The sequence below is a fragment of the Lontra canadensis genome, unplaced genomic scaffold (assembly GCF_010015895.1).
Source record: "Lontra canadensis isolate GAN:19392208 unplaced genomic scaffold, GSC_riverotter_1.0 scaffold6, whole genome shotgun sequence".
In the NCBI taxonomy this organism is placed as follows: Eukaryota; Metazoa; Chordata; class Mammalia; order Carnivora; family Mustelidae; genus Lontra; species Lontra canadensis.
The window spans coordinates 31,106,727-31,124,052 of NW_022631000.1; the positions used below are offsets into that span (position 1 = coordinate 31,106,727).

At 38.5% G+C, this 17,326-nt stretch overlaps 1 protein-coding gene across 24 annotated transcripts in view; it reads left to right on the forward strand.

Annotated features, from left to right (window-relative positions):
* MBNL1 (muscleblind like splicing regulator 1) overlaps positions 1–17,326 on the forward strand; it is a 200,362-nt gene that overhangs the window by 135,818 nt on the left and 47,218 nt on the right. Inside the window, exon 1 of one of the 24 annotated variants that reach the window (XM_032852539.1) lies at positions 11,978–11,997. The exons of 21 other annotated variants lie outside the window; for them this stretch is intronic. The gene's annotated coding sequence lies outside the window, so the exon portion shown is untranslated. Of the gene's footprint in view, positions 1–11,977; positions 11,998–14,226; positions 14,247–14,326; positions 14,351–17,326 lie in introns of those variants that run through there. 2 more of the 24 variants (XM_032852540.1, XM_032852537.1) reach the window with 2 other exon arrangements.

Here is a 17,326-nt window from a genome sequence, read left to right on the forward strand (position 1 = left end):
CTCTTCGCTTTTATCATCTGAATGAATTGCAAAGGGTTTTTAAGAGTTTCTTTTACTGAGTATGGGTTACAAAGAGGGGGAGCATCATGAAGTCCTTTCATTTGGTTAAAAAAAAAGTATGTTTACATTTTAGAGGCCTTTGAGATTTATATATAGCAAATAGTGGCATACAGACTTTTTTCATATTTAAATTATGTGATAGAAATATCAACAAGGGGGGGCTCCTGGGTGGTTCAGTTGGTTTAGTGTCTGCCTTGAGCTCAGTCATGATCCCAGGGTCCTGGGGATCAAGCCCTGCATCGGGCTCCCTACTCAGTGCAGAGCCTGCTTTTTCCTCTCCCTCTGCCTTCTGCTCTGCCTATATGCTTTCTATATCTCTCTGTCAAATAAATAAAGCCTTTAAAAAAAAGAAATATCAACAAGAGATCATTAAAGATGGGCCTTATTTTTTAATATATGGACTGCTGCTTAGGTAATACTGTATCCATAATAATAACTAGTTCACCTCTCTTTGCTGCATAATGCTTCTATTAAACATTTCAGACCTTCTGACAAAAATGAAGAGCTATAACTGATACGAAGTCCATTGCAGTGGTGTTAATGGGGGCAGAGTTCAACTAATTGAGTCCATTGTACATATTTACATATTTCATGTGCTATTTCAAAACTCAAAATATGAACGGAATGCTTTTGAAAACCAGCATACCTATCCTCCTTCAGCCTCTTTGAATAAACAACCATCCTAGAATTTCTGCTTTTGTTAAGGAACAGCAAGAAATATAAAACATTTGTAGTGTTAATCTTTAATTTTGGGAGTAATATATGTTTGCTTTAACATTTCTTCTTAACCAACCTATTCCTATTTTTGGCAAAATTACGTAAGACACATACAAAGAAAGAACGTATATTATAAAAGTAGCCTTTCAGAATATTTTGGTGCACTGCCAATACTATCATGTTCTTCTGAAAGGTAGCTGTTTCCACTTTTTGCAGGAATGTAAGGGAAACTTCATATAAAATGCAAAAATATTCCTGAGAATTCATCTGAGTAGAAGATCCCAAAGCCCCTTACGTGTTTTTCACCAGAAACATGCCTTGTGCAGATGGCCTGTTGAGTTTTCCAGCATTTTACTGTGGTGTACAATTCGTTGCCTGAGATCTAGGATTCTAGAATGGTGTTATCTTATCTCTTTGAGGTATCTCCTAAAAGGAGTCTAGAATCCCTTGCCTAGATGCCAGAGGAAGGTGACAGAAGTCATCTTTATAAACAAGGCTGTCCTTCCCACCCAACTCTTAATGGGCTGTCTCCCTGTCCTGTGCCATTCCTCCCTCAAATCCCTCTCCATGTGTGCCTGTTTTCTAGGTGCTTTCTCTGAGATCCTAGAAAGCAGTGACACTGTATTCCCAATAAAGTAGGTACAGAAGGGGATTATGGACTTTGATTCCTTGTAAGTCTGTGATGCAGATTACAAACACAAATTATCGTGCAGCTAGAGTCTATCCTAGAGGATTGTTTGATATCCAAGACTGATCCTAGATTCCAGAGCACTTTTAAGAAGCACGGTAATTCTAGTCCTTACCAGAAAATGGCAACAAAGAGCTAGAAGTCTCTAGAACCGTATTGGACTGCTAGGTTAAGAAAGCCACCAATTTACCTTTCAAAGACAATGAATGGGTGGGCAGGTGGGATATGAATCCTCTCCGGGTCTGAAAGAATTTCCTTTGACCATTTGAGCTCAGCTTTATCCACTCCTCCTTTTTTGAGGAAATTTCTCATGAAGTCAGATGCCACCGATCCCTCCTACATCTGACTCTATGTACCGGTAGGAATTGTATTTTGTATTTCTTTTTCTATCCTCTGTCACCCAGCATGATGATAAGCCATTAGGCACCCAATGTATATTGGTTAATAGATAGAAGGAAAAATAGGAAATTAGCAAAATTGTAGATGGAGGATCCTCTTTCCTGTGTATGTGCAGTAGTTGGCGCAGTGAGTTTGAATGTTACTTATAATCCATCAGTTCTTTGTAGAGATTGTTGTCTCAAGAGTCATTTGTTTCCTTCAGAATCCTCATATTTATCTCTTTTAGTAGAAAGTACAAAATTATCGTAAATATTTTTTTCTAAGGGCCTCACTGAAAAAACGGTGCCTAATTTATGGAACTTTTCTAGCAGTTATTGAGAGCAACTAGTTTTATATGAATCTGTTTTTATCACTGACATTCAGTTCATCCTTCATGGTTTTCCAAGATGAACCTACAGTTTTTAATATCAAAACTATCAGATAGATTTTCTTCACAATTTCATCCAAAGTGAGAAGGATGGAGACATGCTATTATCTTTATAGTGTCCACACTGCTACTTTGGGGCAAAACTGAGTTTTTTTCCCAAAGGGTAATGGCAACAACTTTGTTTGTGACAACTTTGTTAATGGATTTCATACAAACCAGCTGTGACATACTGATACACCGTTGCAACTGATGTAGTCAATTGTGAATAGTCCATTTGCGTGAAGTCCATCGTGTAACTCAAAGTGTATTGGGGTGATGGCCATAAGAAGTCTGTCTGACTGTATTAATGTACAATGAAAAGGGTCCTTAGAGATTGTTTTCTTAATTGCTGCCTTTTAAACATCACTGGCTATTTGAATTTCAGCTTGATGCTATCTTTGTTCTAAACATAGCCTGCCGAATTTGTTTATATAGTACCTGTAAATCAGGCAGATGAGTCTCCATTGCTTTAATTGTTCTGTGACTTTGTACAAATTACCTCATTTCACAGGATCTCAGAATCCTTGTCAGCAAATGGGAGACGAGGTTAACAGTATTCCCATCATGAAGTCGTGGGGGAGGATAATGTGAGACCTGTTCTTTCCTCTTGTTAACGCTGCGGCTCGCGTTGAGCAAGGGGAAGTAAGGCTTTGCTCCCATGGATCTTATATCCCTAGTGGGATCAGTCAGTCAGTAAGTGAACATATAAATTAGCACCATAGCTGCAGGTCTGACCAATGCTATGAGGAGAAGAAACAGGAGCAGCAGTCTGGTGGAGGCTGGTTCTGGGAGAACTTTAGTTGAGTCGCTTATGTTTACTGTTCTGTCTGGGGGAGCATCGACAATAAGTGGTAATATTTTTCCCCTTGTTATCCATAGTTAATTTTCTTACTTTTTATTTAACCAGTGTGTTCATAATTTATTAAAAAAATGGATAAATAGCTTTTATTTTGTGACAGATGTTTTTGTTTTATAAATTTAAGATTTCAAAGCAGATATTTCATTGCTTGAGGGATAATAGAGTGGGTACATTTTCATTTCTTCACAGAGTAATATAAATTACTATAAACTAAGGTATCATATGGTAGTCCTGATTATTGTTCAAATCCGTTTTTCTCTTCTCTTTTGGTATATAATAGATTTTAGGGAGGACATGTGTGTACTAGTTTACAGTAACCCACTTGAACAGTTTAGTGCAACTGTTTTGTCTTGGGTTGTTGGGTACCATAAAGCCACAGGAACTGCCTTTACTCTTGATTTGTTTAATGAGTGCCGATCTTTCTATATCCTTATGACTTAGGTCCTCTTCACCATAGGTCTTCCTGACATTCAGGTAGTCCTCAGCAAAGACATTCAATGAATGGGTTATCCTTGCTTATATTGTAGATTTCCTAACTAGGCATTTAGGTTACTTCCACTTACTTCACCTTGTCCACTGTAAAAATTAAACAACAAAGGTTCTCAGGCAGCAAATTAGTTTATTTGGAAACAGCAGAGGAATTGCAATTCAGAATAGGAAAACTCTGCAAACCATCGGCAAGTCTGGAAAGCAAAGGAGGAGAGCATCCCTTTATAAAGGAACTGAGTAAGTCAGGAGGTATTGTTTTGATGAAAGTTCATGGGAGAAAAATCAGAGTTCCGAGTGGCGGCTTCTCATTGGCTGCAGAGCTGGGCAGCTTGCTGTTGCCAGGCTGAGAGGAGATCTTCCTTCCTCCTGCCGGAACTACGCGGGCTGGCCCCAAGGAATGTACCTGAGAGCCCCTCCCCTTACTGGCTTCCCAGCTCCATTTTATGGGGAGCTCATTTTCACAGCCGTTATTCTCTGAATGTACCTCCCCTGAATAAAGCCTCCATCCCAATCAGATTGGTTTAACCACTGGCCATTGCATGGCCTGAAATTCCCACCTGCATGCTATTTTACCTGTTTGGATTCCTGGGAAGCCAGCTCTCTTAATGAGGACACAATCCTGCAACTTGGTATCAGATCTGAATTTGAGACTTAAACTTTATTTGCTACTTCTGTAACCTTGGGCAAGTCATTTAACTGCTTTGAGCCTTAATTTCCCCAACAGTATAACATGGTTAATACCAGTTACTCATATGGTCATTGTGAAGTTGTTTGAAAATGCCTGACTCCCGCCATGTTTTCCTCCGTACTTCGTCCTCTTTGGTAGCACTTCACAGTAAGAAGGGCACGTCATAGCACTGATTATCTGTTTTCTGAAATATACCCTGTGATAGGTTTTATGGCCCATGCCACCCCACCTTTTCTTTTCATACTATTTTCACCCGACCTTTCCTTTTGCTTTTTGGGTGTCAATAGGCAGTCAGATAAAAGAGAAGTAGATTAAAATTCTCAAAAAGGAAGTTTGGAGATTGTCTGTTTATTTTGAAGAACCATCTGTCTGTTCATTCGTGTGAGCAGTGCTTTATTTATGAAAACTGAGGTAGAAGAAATGGTTTGTGGTAAATTGACAGGTGTTTTTACAATAGTGGACCTATAGAAATACATTGAGGAAAAACATGGAGGGTAGGGTATAACATGTTTTTAAATATATCATTGGAAAGACCACAAAAGGAGAAATGACAAAGTTTCCACAATAAGTAGTGAGCTGGTAGGACTATACAAAGAGAAGACACTGTAAGACAGTACTGTTAAACCCATGTAATAGTAGTGACATGCTGTTAAAAATGGGTGATCTAACCTGAAAGTTTCCCCAACTTTAAAATCTGACAGTTAAGAATGTTGTCATTTTGGGAGCTGTTTAGTCTCAAATGATGGATTATATCTTTTAAACATAAATAATAAAGCTGTAGATAATTTGTAAAGTTTTCTTGAATCTTTTTAAGGTGTTTCTTGGTCCTTCCAGGGTACTCTGTTTAATCTTTCCCTATAATAACTGCATTGACTAATACATTATAAATCTTTTCTTGCTGTGTGCTACATGGGCTCCAGTAATTTCATCCACTCACTCATGGTGGCGGGGGATGAGATGTTGAGGGGGAACCTGTGCCCCTGCCCCATATAAACTAGTGTACTCTAGCAAAACCCTGGCAGTTTGTAATGTAGAATACTACTTTTAAGAGGAATTACTATTTGTTTGTTATCAGTCTGTTTGATTATCAATTTTATTCTCTATCAGAGATTAATATTAAAAAAATAAACTGCCTTACTAAGTTTCCTTTTCAGAGCACAATTTATGTAAAAACTAGTCAAAACAAACCAAAAACAGTTGTCCTGATTCAGTACAAGAGAAATTTACTGTAAATTAGGAACCACAACTTTTTAAATGAAATTTGAAATTATTTTGACTTATAGGTGAGTGCTAACGATGAAATAAGCCAAAACAAACAATTTCAGAAATAGCTAAAAATAGTTGCATGTAGAGATTTAAACATATTTTGTGAATAATGTGAAACTTAATCACAGAATTATGACTCACTGAAAGAGTTTGGGAAAAAATTGTTTAGAAGTTAGGCATATATGCTAATTCCTATTTTTTTTTATGCTAGTGCATTTTACTACACCACTCTAGAACAATTCCATTTAATTTTAGAAAGGCTTTTCATATTTGATTTCATGATATTGTAGGATTCTCTTAGGGTGGATAGTAAAATTGTTATTTTCAAATATTTTAGATGAAAATGTCACATGCAGAAATCCTCCATTAAAATGATCAATATCAGCTACTGGTAGAATAAAATGAGGCAAGCATGAACTTTTTTTTTTTTATTGCTGTGGATTTTTTTGGAATCGGGAAAAATGGAAAGTGGTAATTCTAATAGGAAGTACTACAGCAGGCAAACAAAAGTTAGTTTCACTTTATTGGTAGGTCTCTTGAGCAGTGCTTCAGGATTTTTGCCAAGCTACCTACCATATTGATACTTCCTTTTTTTTTTTTTTTTTAAAATTTTTTTTTTTTTTTTTTCACACACACACACAGAGAAATCACAAGTAGGCAGAGAGTTAGGCGGGGGTGGGGGGAGCAGGCTCCTTGCTGAGCAGAGACCCGATGCGGGACTTGATCCCAGGACGCTGAGATTATGACCTGAGCCGAGGGCAGAGTCTTAACCCACTGAGCCACCCAGCCGCCCCATATTGATACTTCTAAGTAATCTTTTCCAATCTGAGTAATCCATATTACAGTTCCTACTTACTCTTTTCTGATGTAATTGTAGTGTGGAGTCCAGTTTTTATCTTGGCACAAACAGTGAAGCAGAATAATGGACTAATGATTGAGCCAGGAATTTGCTATTAAGTTGCAAGAAATTATAGAATAATAAAGCTTAATTTGGCAGTTAGTCAATAAGCAATTTTCAAAACATTGCTAGATGTTGAAAAAGCACTGCTCGAGGTGCATTTGAAAGCTAGACATATAGTTAATATATGTTCTATGTATGTATGTCTATTAAACATGTATTATGTGTATATAGGATGTAATATACATTTTGCTTTATAAGATTCCTATACGAGTTAACATTTGTTACAAGTCTAATGCTATTCTCGGTATTGTTTTGGGTATGCAATTGAAAAAGAAAGTCATGGTTTTACTCTCACAGAGCCTGGTCTAGTGAAGGAAACAGGCAGCTGGCATGTAATTATGATAAGGTATAACGGATGCTCTGGAATCAGCCAGAAGAAAATTAAACAAAGAGGAAGTTTAAAAACAAAAAGTTCTTGCAGAAGGTGACATTAACTGGAGACTCTTAACTCTAACTACAAGTTGGCCAGGCCAAAAACACCTGGCAGGGCGAGTATTTTGGTAGCTGGATATACATAGTCTAGTGATGTCTTGTGAAAGACACTGAACCTAGTTCAAATTCACTATGGCTGAGAGAGAGTGTGTGTGTATGTGTGTGTTAGCACGTGTTAGAATAGGAGTAGAGGGGGAGAGATTGTGAAAAAGTTGGGTCTGGGAGATTATTAGGAGACAGGTCTGCATTAGCTCTGGCCTGGACTGTTAAAGTAATGATTTCATTGGTCTCCCTGGCCCCTCTCTCAGGCACTTCAGGAGCTCTTGCCCTCCTTTCCGATGAGTTCATGAAGTACAACTTGGCTACTGTGCTCGTGGTGTCCTTGGCCCCAGTCAGTGGCTCTCCCAGCCCTACAGAAGGAAGTAGACAATCTGTAATTCAGTTTTTGAAACTGTCCCCAAACTAGAGTCAGCCTGCTTTTCACACTTATTTCTCACATCTATTATAAATGTATTATTTGTCATTTTTGCTTCAAACTATGCTATTTTCTCTACCTGTGTATCTTTTGTAACTCTTCATGTTTAAATTTTACCTCTTCTTGATTCTTCTAAATGGAAGCATTCTTTTTCCTTCAAATTATGAGACCTCTTTATCTGAATGTCCTTATAGCATTGCCTTCTATCCTTATTTTCTAGTTATTTATGAGCATGCCTTATTTCTCTTCATGAAGTAATGTCTGATCCGTTTATTGTCTCCACTGCCCAGTAGCACTGAGCACATGAGAGGCCTCAAGAAATAGTTGGTGAATAAACGTATAAATGAGTCATTTTAGAAGATAATAAGATTGAAGGTGAGGTATGTGCAAGGCAACCCCTTGACAACAATTGACAAGCAACAGTTCTCCTCTCCTTTCCTCCCTCTCTTCCTCCCTTCCTTTCTTCCCTCCTTTCCCTTCCTTCTTCATCCATTCACTGCCTATATTGTAGCTTACTTTTCAGTTTGATTAAGAGACAACGAATCAGTTGTTCTGTTTTCTCTTTCATCTGTGTCCGCACAGATGTGTCTGTGCGCATGCACTGTATTTCTTCTCTGTATATAAATCTAGCTCTTTTGGAACAACTTCATGGACTCGTATGCTTTGGTATTATTGCAAGAAACACAAAAGAAACCTTCTGTTTACCTTTTGATAATTTCTGGGGTGAGACCTATCAATTTCCAATTTCTCTCTCAGGATTGTAGTAAAATCCTTTGTTGCATCTGCAAGCAAACAGCAACAACAAACTCAAGTTGCCCCCAGTCCCTAGACTGTCTAGACCACCCATATCCTGCCCACCCATCAGTGGGATGCATGGGGACTCCGACATGTCTAGTACTAACTTCATCACTTCATAAAGGTAGGACCTTCCATGGGGTATTTAACCTCTGAATCTTCTGTTTCCCCATTTGTACTAGGAGACTAATAAGAATCACTTCTTGAGATTACCCTGAGGGTAAATGATAGATAATATTGTGAGAGTTAAAGACAGACATTGTAATTACATCAGAACAGGGCTAGAGGAGGTCACCATTAGGGTAAGGTTTCTATCCATTATAATGGTCTTTCAAAACAAATGGTAGTAATCCTGTGGAGACCTCATATCTCCTTATTTGAAAATTTATGACGTGCCAGTTTACCTCCATAAACATTTACTGCAGCTGTGAAAATTTTAACTTGAGCATAGGCAACTTATAATTGAGTCATAAAAGCAGTACTGCAAAGATAACTTAGGAGCTGCCCAAGACCTCTGGCCCACTGTGGATGAGAGTGAAACTAAATTGTATAGGAACCGTTATTAGATGTCTAAAATGCCACAAAATCTTTGATACACTCTTTCTTTACAGTACCAAGTCGAGTATATAACAAAAATACTTGAGGGCTCTCATGGGTACCTTGATGACATGGGTCCTTTGACCCTCTTTTTCCCATGAGCTCTCTGGCTTCCTATGAACAAGGCATTCAGAAGCAGGTGGTGCTATGGTCTGAGACACCGAGGCCCAAGGGAATGGAAGGTAATAGCTCTTTCTGTGTAGTCCTTGTCCTTGAGCACCCTTTCCACCACTGTACAGGGAAGGAGCTGTGAGAAAGACCGGTGAGAAATAGAAATACCAGTTAAGGGAGAGTCAGATGACATTAGCAGTTGTCCTGGAGTCATTGGCAAACGCGGTGTTTGCAAGAACTATGGAAAAAGTGGTGATTGATGTATAAATGAGAATGTGGGTTGGTATATATAGACTAACCAATGGTCCTCAGAGAAGCAGTCATTAGAATCATCTGAGAGCTTGCCTGGGACCCAGCCAAGATCAATGAAATCAGAACTTCTGGAGGTGGATGCTGGGTCTAGAAATTTATTATTTATAACGTGGAGCCATGGTTGAGGACCAGTGGCCTAGGCCTTATGGTATCATTGCAGTGATGTGATAGCTGGGATGCTGGAAATGCCCTCCTGTCTCTTAAATTGCTTATTCATTCTACAGACATTTACTAAAAATGCTTAGGTTGCTAACTTAGATTTAGCCCTGACTTTAACAAGTTCTTAATCTAGAGGAGTAGACAGACTTGTGGAAATTACCTGTAATACAATTTGACAGGTGCTGAGTTCACTACTGTGAGCTCATTCTCTCTGGCAAGAAAGTCAAGAGGAGGAAGGGAGGGACAGTGGGAGAGAAAATGTCCCCAGAAGGTGACATTTGAAAGGGTCACCTCCCATAATTAAATTTAACTTAAGAAAATGGTTCTCTGTTATTATCAACTCCTTTTAAAATACAGATGCCCCCTTCCCTAATGGTAAGAGAAATGAGCATTAGTGGGCTCTTACCGGGAACTGAGTAAGCTTCCTCACAGCCACTCAGGAGCTACGTTACTTGGATACAGTGTCACAACTGAAGGTACTGTTGAGCTAGGAGCTGAGACCTACATAAGGTCACATAGCCAGTGGGCCAAGAACTCCAGTGAATCCAGATCTCTCTCCTTGGCTCTGGATGGGTGTTTTGTTTTGTTTTGTTTCGTTTTTTTTTGTGTGTGTGTGTGTGTGCTAGACGTGTACATTGCTATCTTGGGCTACTTAGACACTTAGTATGAGTTCATTAGAAGAGATTCTAACTTCATGGTGTGCTGAAGGACTCTGGAAAATGGGAGGTTGAAGGAAGAGGAGAAAGGGTGCTTTCAAGCTTGTCCAGAGAAGTGGGACTGAGTAATAGGAAGCAGAGGTTGTGAGGTCCCAGGGATGTAAAGAACGTGCTTAGGAGAGTGAGAAAGGCCCAGGGAAGTCCATTTACTGAGTACCAGTTCATAATTGAGGCCCTTGTGTGCATTCTTTCCTTTAATACTTACATCATCCCCAGGATGGTATTCTTATCTTCATTTTTATAGAAGAGGAAGTCAAAGTCTGGTGAGGTTGAATAATTAACCCCAAATCTCACTACTTAGTAAGTATCGAAGTTGGCATTTGAGCAAACAACTCTGTGATGGCAGCTCATGTGATGTTAACCATTGAGCTGGGGCTCAGTTGCTTTTTTATGTCAAGTCCTGGGACATTGCCTGTGTGCAGATCTCTGACGCCTCTATATGAGAAGCTTATGAGCTGAGGACATGGATAAACCCAACAACGGACCATAGCTCTTATCTGGGTGGGCGGAGCAGAGTACAAAGATGTGGTTGGGGACAGAAGTAAGAAGTTACCTGAAAAAGGTGGCAATGGAAGGAGAGACTAGGGAAGAAGGGAAATAAAACTGATGAAGAAAAAATGGGACTGTAGTATGTGAGTTGATAAAGGTCCTGGAAAAGTTGCAGAAAGAATGTTCTAGAATGTTATTGGACAACATATTTTATATTCTGAAACACAGGGCAACAGTTTTTGGGGTTGTTGGCCCTGCCCACCGGCTGGGCATCAGTGTGAGACATGATGCTGCCTCCTGGAGGCAAGGGGCATGGAGGGAAGATGTATAAACAAGGCACAGTAAAACCGAGTGACTCTCTCAGGAGAGAAGCAGGCATGCAGTACCAAGGAAGGTAAGCAACGATCGCTACTCACAACCACTTGCTTTAGCCAGAGGTAGGGAGTAAAATTCATGCATAAGTTGCTTTACTCGCTGCACTCAACCGTGGTGTTTAGCCGATGGGGCCTTCAGCCTAAATGTTGTTGATATGATAGCCAGAGAAAAACATCAGGTGACAGCAGCCTGTGCCTTCCCTCTTACGTTCCACATTCCGGCTTATTAAAAAACAGTGTTGCCATGGCTGGCGTTCTTGCGAGGCCCAACATCTCCATACTTTTCCTCTTAAATAAACACTTAAGAATACGCTCTGCAGCCTCTGATTGCCTTTTAGAACAGAGCAACCTTGTGATGATTAAGCTTTTTCAAGTGTCTCTGTTTAAGTGATGACTTCAGTACCGTCCTGCCTTAAAAAGAGCCTTCTTATAGATGTTTGTAAGGTTTGCATAATTCACATCTAGTTTTACTTGTTTGTTTATTGTGAACGTGGATCCTTTCTCAAAAAGCTACTGGAGGATACTAGAAACATAAGTTCTTTCTCCAAATTCTTTCTCCAAATTCCTATTTCATTCCCAGTGATGATTTGTAATAACTTTTGTCGAGTGTCCTTTCTTTAGGTATTTGGGGACCTGCCTTAGAGAGCCAGTGGAAGTCTCTGGGGGTAGGGGTGGGGTGAAAGAAAGAGACAGGCTCAAATGGCCTGTGTTGTGATACAGCTCTTTTTTTTTTCAGGAGATTTTTTTTCACCCTTACTGCCTATGCTGCTGCAGTCAGCATCCAATAGAGACGTGTTCTGGGCTCCCGAGCCAATTGTCTTTCTCCTCGCTGCAGCCTGAAGTCTGAGAGAGGGCTGATGGCTGTGCACAATTTTAGCAAATTGTCATGGGGATGTGGGGGTTGGGAGGGAGTGCTTTCCCCACAGGAACAGAGCCAGTGTCATTGAGCACATTTTGTTCAAGTACAGAGTTGATCTGTCTGAAGGAGACAGTGGTCAGCAGTGGTAAGGACCTTTGTCACCTCACCTTTTCTTCCTGCTCTGTCATTGTTGTTTATGGGAAGAGGTAGCATTTAATCGCTGAACTTGAGGTCAGGTCTGTGAGGTCAGCAAGCGACCACATTTGATTTCAGTTAGGGAATCCCAGAGGTTTACAGAGGAGTCGGAATGAAAAACAAAAAAGCAAAGGTGTTTGAGATTTGGCAAAGACGATGATGTCTCTAAAATATTAGAAAGCAGTGTAGTGTTGTAATTTCTGCATGGAACTGACAGACAAAATTTTGGACGTTTGTTACAGTTGAAAGAATTTTCCGAGCACTAATCCTATGCGTAGCTTACACTCTCCCAGCGAGTGGACTTGGCTGAAAGATTTACAATGGAAATACCGAAATGGGACTTGAAAAATACTGCGTAACATTATTCTTTTAAGTTTATCATCACTAATAATAAATCTTTCTTTAGGTATGTAAAAATAGGGTCATCTCTATTTGTAGGTATGTGTATCTAGAAGGTACAAACAGAGCAAATGCCTCATATATATACAAGGTAACAGTGTTATTAACCTTGAGCTCATGTCACCAAGATGTTTTACCTCTTTGATTTTTTTAGTTTCTTTTCTCTTGCTGAATAAAAAGACTTATCCCTTAAAACTGGCCATCCTCTCTATATCCCTAACTTCTATTTTTCATTTTATATATATAAAGATTTTATATATGTAAAGAATATGTATACACATATATGTTTATATAAATGTACATTTATATATACATATATACTTATATGTACACTTATAATATATAAGTAAATATATATTTATGTATCTAAAGAATATATATATATTCTTTTTTTTCCCTATATAAAATCACCTTTTCTGTATTTGTCATATATCCTGTATCCATTGGTATATCCATTGATATATCCAGAAATCCATTTGTGCTGTATCCAAATCACAGAGGCCAGTCAGGGGAGTCCATAGATAATCCAAGAACCTCTTGCCTCACTAGATGTCTTGCTGAAGTGGGTAGTGTTAAGCAGAATTTTAACTTGTTTGGTGTTCAGTTATTTTCTACTGTTGACCCTATAATAGAAGTCCCATTGAAGGCAAAAAAATGAATGGCAGATAAGCTGGAATTTGAAAGAGAATCTAATGTTTTCCATTACACTTTGGAAATACCATGTGGATGAGTCTTCTCCGAAATCAGTTGTTTATATTGTGAAACATATTTTCCTTTGTAGGACTCAACAGAGATGGAAGCGTTCATTTGGCCCTGACCTATTCTGGTTAGAGTCATCTATGTTTTAGTGTGAGTAATGATTAGAAAAACATATATACATACGTACATACTTATATACATACATACTTGAGAATGTGAAAGTGATTATCAGCTCGAATGCATCTCTCTAGCATCGTGCTGAAGAGCGCCAGCTCCGTAGTTAGACTGCCTTGGTTTGATTATGTGCCCTTGGACAAGCAGCCCCTTCGCCACACCCCTACCACCTCCTCCTCCCCACATACCTTTGGAGTGGTATATAAAGATGGAGTGCTTTTGCATTGCCAGTGCCCTAGGAACTGTAAAGGACGCTCAAACAAGTCTTCCAAAAGATTGTTAAGGAAGAAAAGTAATGCATTTGGCTTAAGACCTATACCTTCTTTTTACCCTCAGGAAATCCTTAAAAATATAATAGATATAGTCATGTGGTAATCCACCTAATAATGGGATGATGATGAATCGGGTACTATTTTTAAAACTTTTGATATTTCTCAATTGAAAGGCATGCACTCCAAATAGAGCACTGAATTTTATTAAGTCAATGCTGGGGTTTTTAATTATTAGCCAAGATCGAAGAGTGTCTGATTTGGATGCCATAAAACTTCAGAAGTGTTTCTGCTACAAACAGTTTAGAAGTCTGACAGTGGCTGTACCGAAAAAATAATGAAGCAGTTGAAAAAATAATAGAAACATAGTGACCTGGCATTTACAATTTTATGATGCCATAAAAAAGCAGCCAAGAAATGTTGGACTGTTTAATGATGCTGGCACTTACCAAATGTCACTGGGCTTTCACAAGGTCTTGGAGACTCTGGTTTGACTCAGGGATGTTGGCCAGACCCATGTTGGGAGCACAGGGAGACTGGAATAGGGACAGACAGTAGGTGCCAATTAAACCCTTCACTAAACTTCATACAGTAGGCTACACACTTCTGTGGGATTCTGTGGGGTGGAGGAGAGGCCATGGGTGGGAGTCGCTAAAAGGTGAGCCCATTTCTTCTTACAGCATACCATTGCAAACATTTCTTAGCCTAAGATCCTTGTGGGCCCTCACTGAAGAGGCTGAAATTTCTTCAGAGGACTGTCAGGTAAAAGTGTGCTGATACAGCTGTTGGCTTTCACAATTGTCTGTATATGTGAGCTCTCACAGACAAAAGCTGCTGGAGAAAGGAGTGGTATTTTTGTAACAAGAATGTGTGTGATTTGTTGCCTTTTTCCCTTTCTCCACCCCCTCAGACTCTCATGCATTACATAATGCTGCTCGAGATGTGTAGAGTTTCAGTTATGCCACGTTCAAGATGATTAATGGGAATTGTGCAATTAAAGCTCCCAAGTTCTCTGGGAAAAAAGTCATAGTATCCCGATGTTTGAGTTAGAGTGCGTTGAGTTTGCGTCAGTGTTGAGGATATTTTGGGATATTGTAAATGTCACTATTGGTTTTAATGTCCAAGAATCTTCATCATCTCACTTCGGAATGTTCTATGAAAGAGTGCCTAGAACAGCCTTTGAATACTAGCTAGAAATGTCTAAACCTAAAATTGCTAGGTTAAGATCACGTTAGACTTTGATGAGAAAAAGTTTAACCCGAGTGAAACAGAGTCTGTTACGTTCTTTCAGGCCATGGTAAAATTATAAATTTGCACTCAACAGATTGTGTGTATGCACCTGGGTTTGTGTATTTCTTTCTTTTCCTGGCAGTCTCAATCATTGTCAAGCCATAGTGTTTGTGTGGATATGAACTTTTTATGGAATCAAGAAAAGGAAAAATCTAAATTGGGCTTCTGTTGTGTTTCATTTGAAAATATTTTGTATCTAGTGTAATATAATTTAAGAAATTGAGACTATTTCAATAAAAATACATTCATAAATTTCTGCTCTTTTCTCTCACTGATAGGAGAAAATTTTCCCAGCTCTTGTATTGACCTCTAAGCTCTAAGCATATGGCCATATGTTGATTGAATGAATATATAGTAATTTACACCTAAAAAGTTAAGCTTTAAGTATTAATTAGTGTTACTGTATTTGCTTCATGTTAAGTTTGGAAAACTCGGGAGTATAAAATGCCCACCAAAATAAAAGAATTGACTCCTTCCTTCATATTCTGTGAGAATGCTAAGCATTTGTTGCTGGTATTGCCTGAAAATCCAATGAGGAAATTAAAACAGGAAAAGTAATGTTTGGTATAAGGAATATCTTCTTGCCTTTCCACATGATAAAACTCTGAAATAGGTACAGGGGGCAAAATCAACAACAAATTCCTATTTTGTTGTCTGAGTTAAAGGGCTATATAATATTTGAGAAAATAGAAAAAATACTGTTAACATGTGAATATTTTATATTTACTATATTATATTAAAATATAGGAAATAAATGGTACAAGCTTATTAAGAGTATATATACTATATATATTTACAAAATAGTATAATACACTGTTTATAAAATACAACAAAACAAAACAATAACATAAATCAATGAAATCCCCATGGAGATTTTCTAAGAAAAAAAAAAATGAATATATCTGTTCTACTACATTAGGGATTTATACCAAATGATAGTTCACTGTTCTCTGGGGTTTTATTCTATAGCTTTCTGTAAGTATGTGTTTTTCCAAATAAAACATGAAATGTAAATTTTAAGTCTTATATTATAGGTTTCTTAAATTTGCAACACAAGCGGAATCTAAGTTTGTAATACATATGCTGCTCTTAGAAATAGGTATATAACTGGGATGAATATATATATGTGTGTGTGTGTGTGTATAATTACTTACACATATATGTATACATTTGCATATGACTAAAAACAGCATTATGCCTTGGGTCCACCGCAATTTCAGGCAGTGGTCAGAAGCCTCTCATTATTTTTCTGGGTTCTCTGGCTACTTAATTAACCTTTCTCAGTAGCTTCTTTTCCAAAGTAGGGAGTATATGTCTCACTTTTTGTTATTCTGATAAAAATTTTCCGTAGGGAAGTAAAACCAAGAAAATGTTGCTTACTCTTAAGTCAGCATATCCAGTATTCTGGCTAACAGGTGGATGGAGCTATTAGTATGATTTTGGAATTTAATTATTTACTTTTTTATATACCACAGTCTTTATTTGTTTTAATTTCAAATAAGAAAAAAATCAACATTGAAACTCACATATTCATACCTTGGAAATTTTTAAAAGCTGTAGCTATTAGAATCTAGCAAAACTAGAAGGAGCCCACTCTTTTTGAGTCAGGTTTTATAGGACAAATCTATTATCTTAGGTTTGAGGAAATTGCCAGACATTTAAGTGTTGTATGAAAACACTTAAAGCTAATTACAAATAACTTTGGGTTGACAGTTTCTAATTGTGTGCCCCTTTCAGGGACTGAACATTGGTGTTCCCCTAAAATTCTTATGTTGAAGCCCTGTTTCCTGTATGGATATATTTGAAGATGGAACGTCTAAGGAAATAACTAAGGTTAAAGTCACAAGAGCAGGACCAGGATCTGATAAGATTAGCGTCCTTATCAGAGACTCTGGGGAACAAACTTCTCTATAAACTTTCTCTCCTTCCGCACGCAGGAAGGAAAGGCCATATGAGGAGTAGCGAAGGTAGCTATCAGCAAGCCAGAAAGCACTCTTACCAGAAACAGAGGAATAAAACCCTGTTGTTTAAGACACTCAGTCTGTGGTGGTTTGTTGTGGCAAGCAAAGCGGGCTAATACAGCCCCTATTAAATTCCATTAGGTATAAAGCAGCAGTTGACCGCCAACTGGAGATGATTTTGCCTCCCCCCTCACCCCTAGAGACATGGGGCAATACCGAGAGACAATTTTCATTGTCATAACTGAGGACAGGAGTGCTGCCACCATTTAGCAAGCCAGGCATGCTGCTAAACATCCTATAGTGGATAAAACAGCTCCACCGCAAAGCCCTGTAAGGCCCAAAATGTCAAGAGTGCTGAGATTGAGAAAGCTTGAGCTGCCTTTTAGGATGCAGTGTTCTAGTGTTCTAGTGTTCTATGTGTTCTTGTAAGCTGGAGCAAGTCCTTTAGGGAAACAGGTAGGGTGTAAAGAAATACACATTCAGGAGC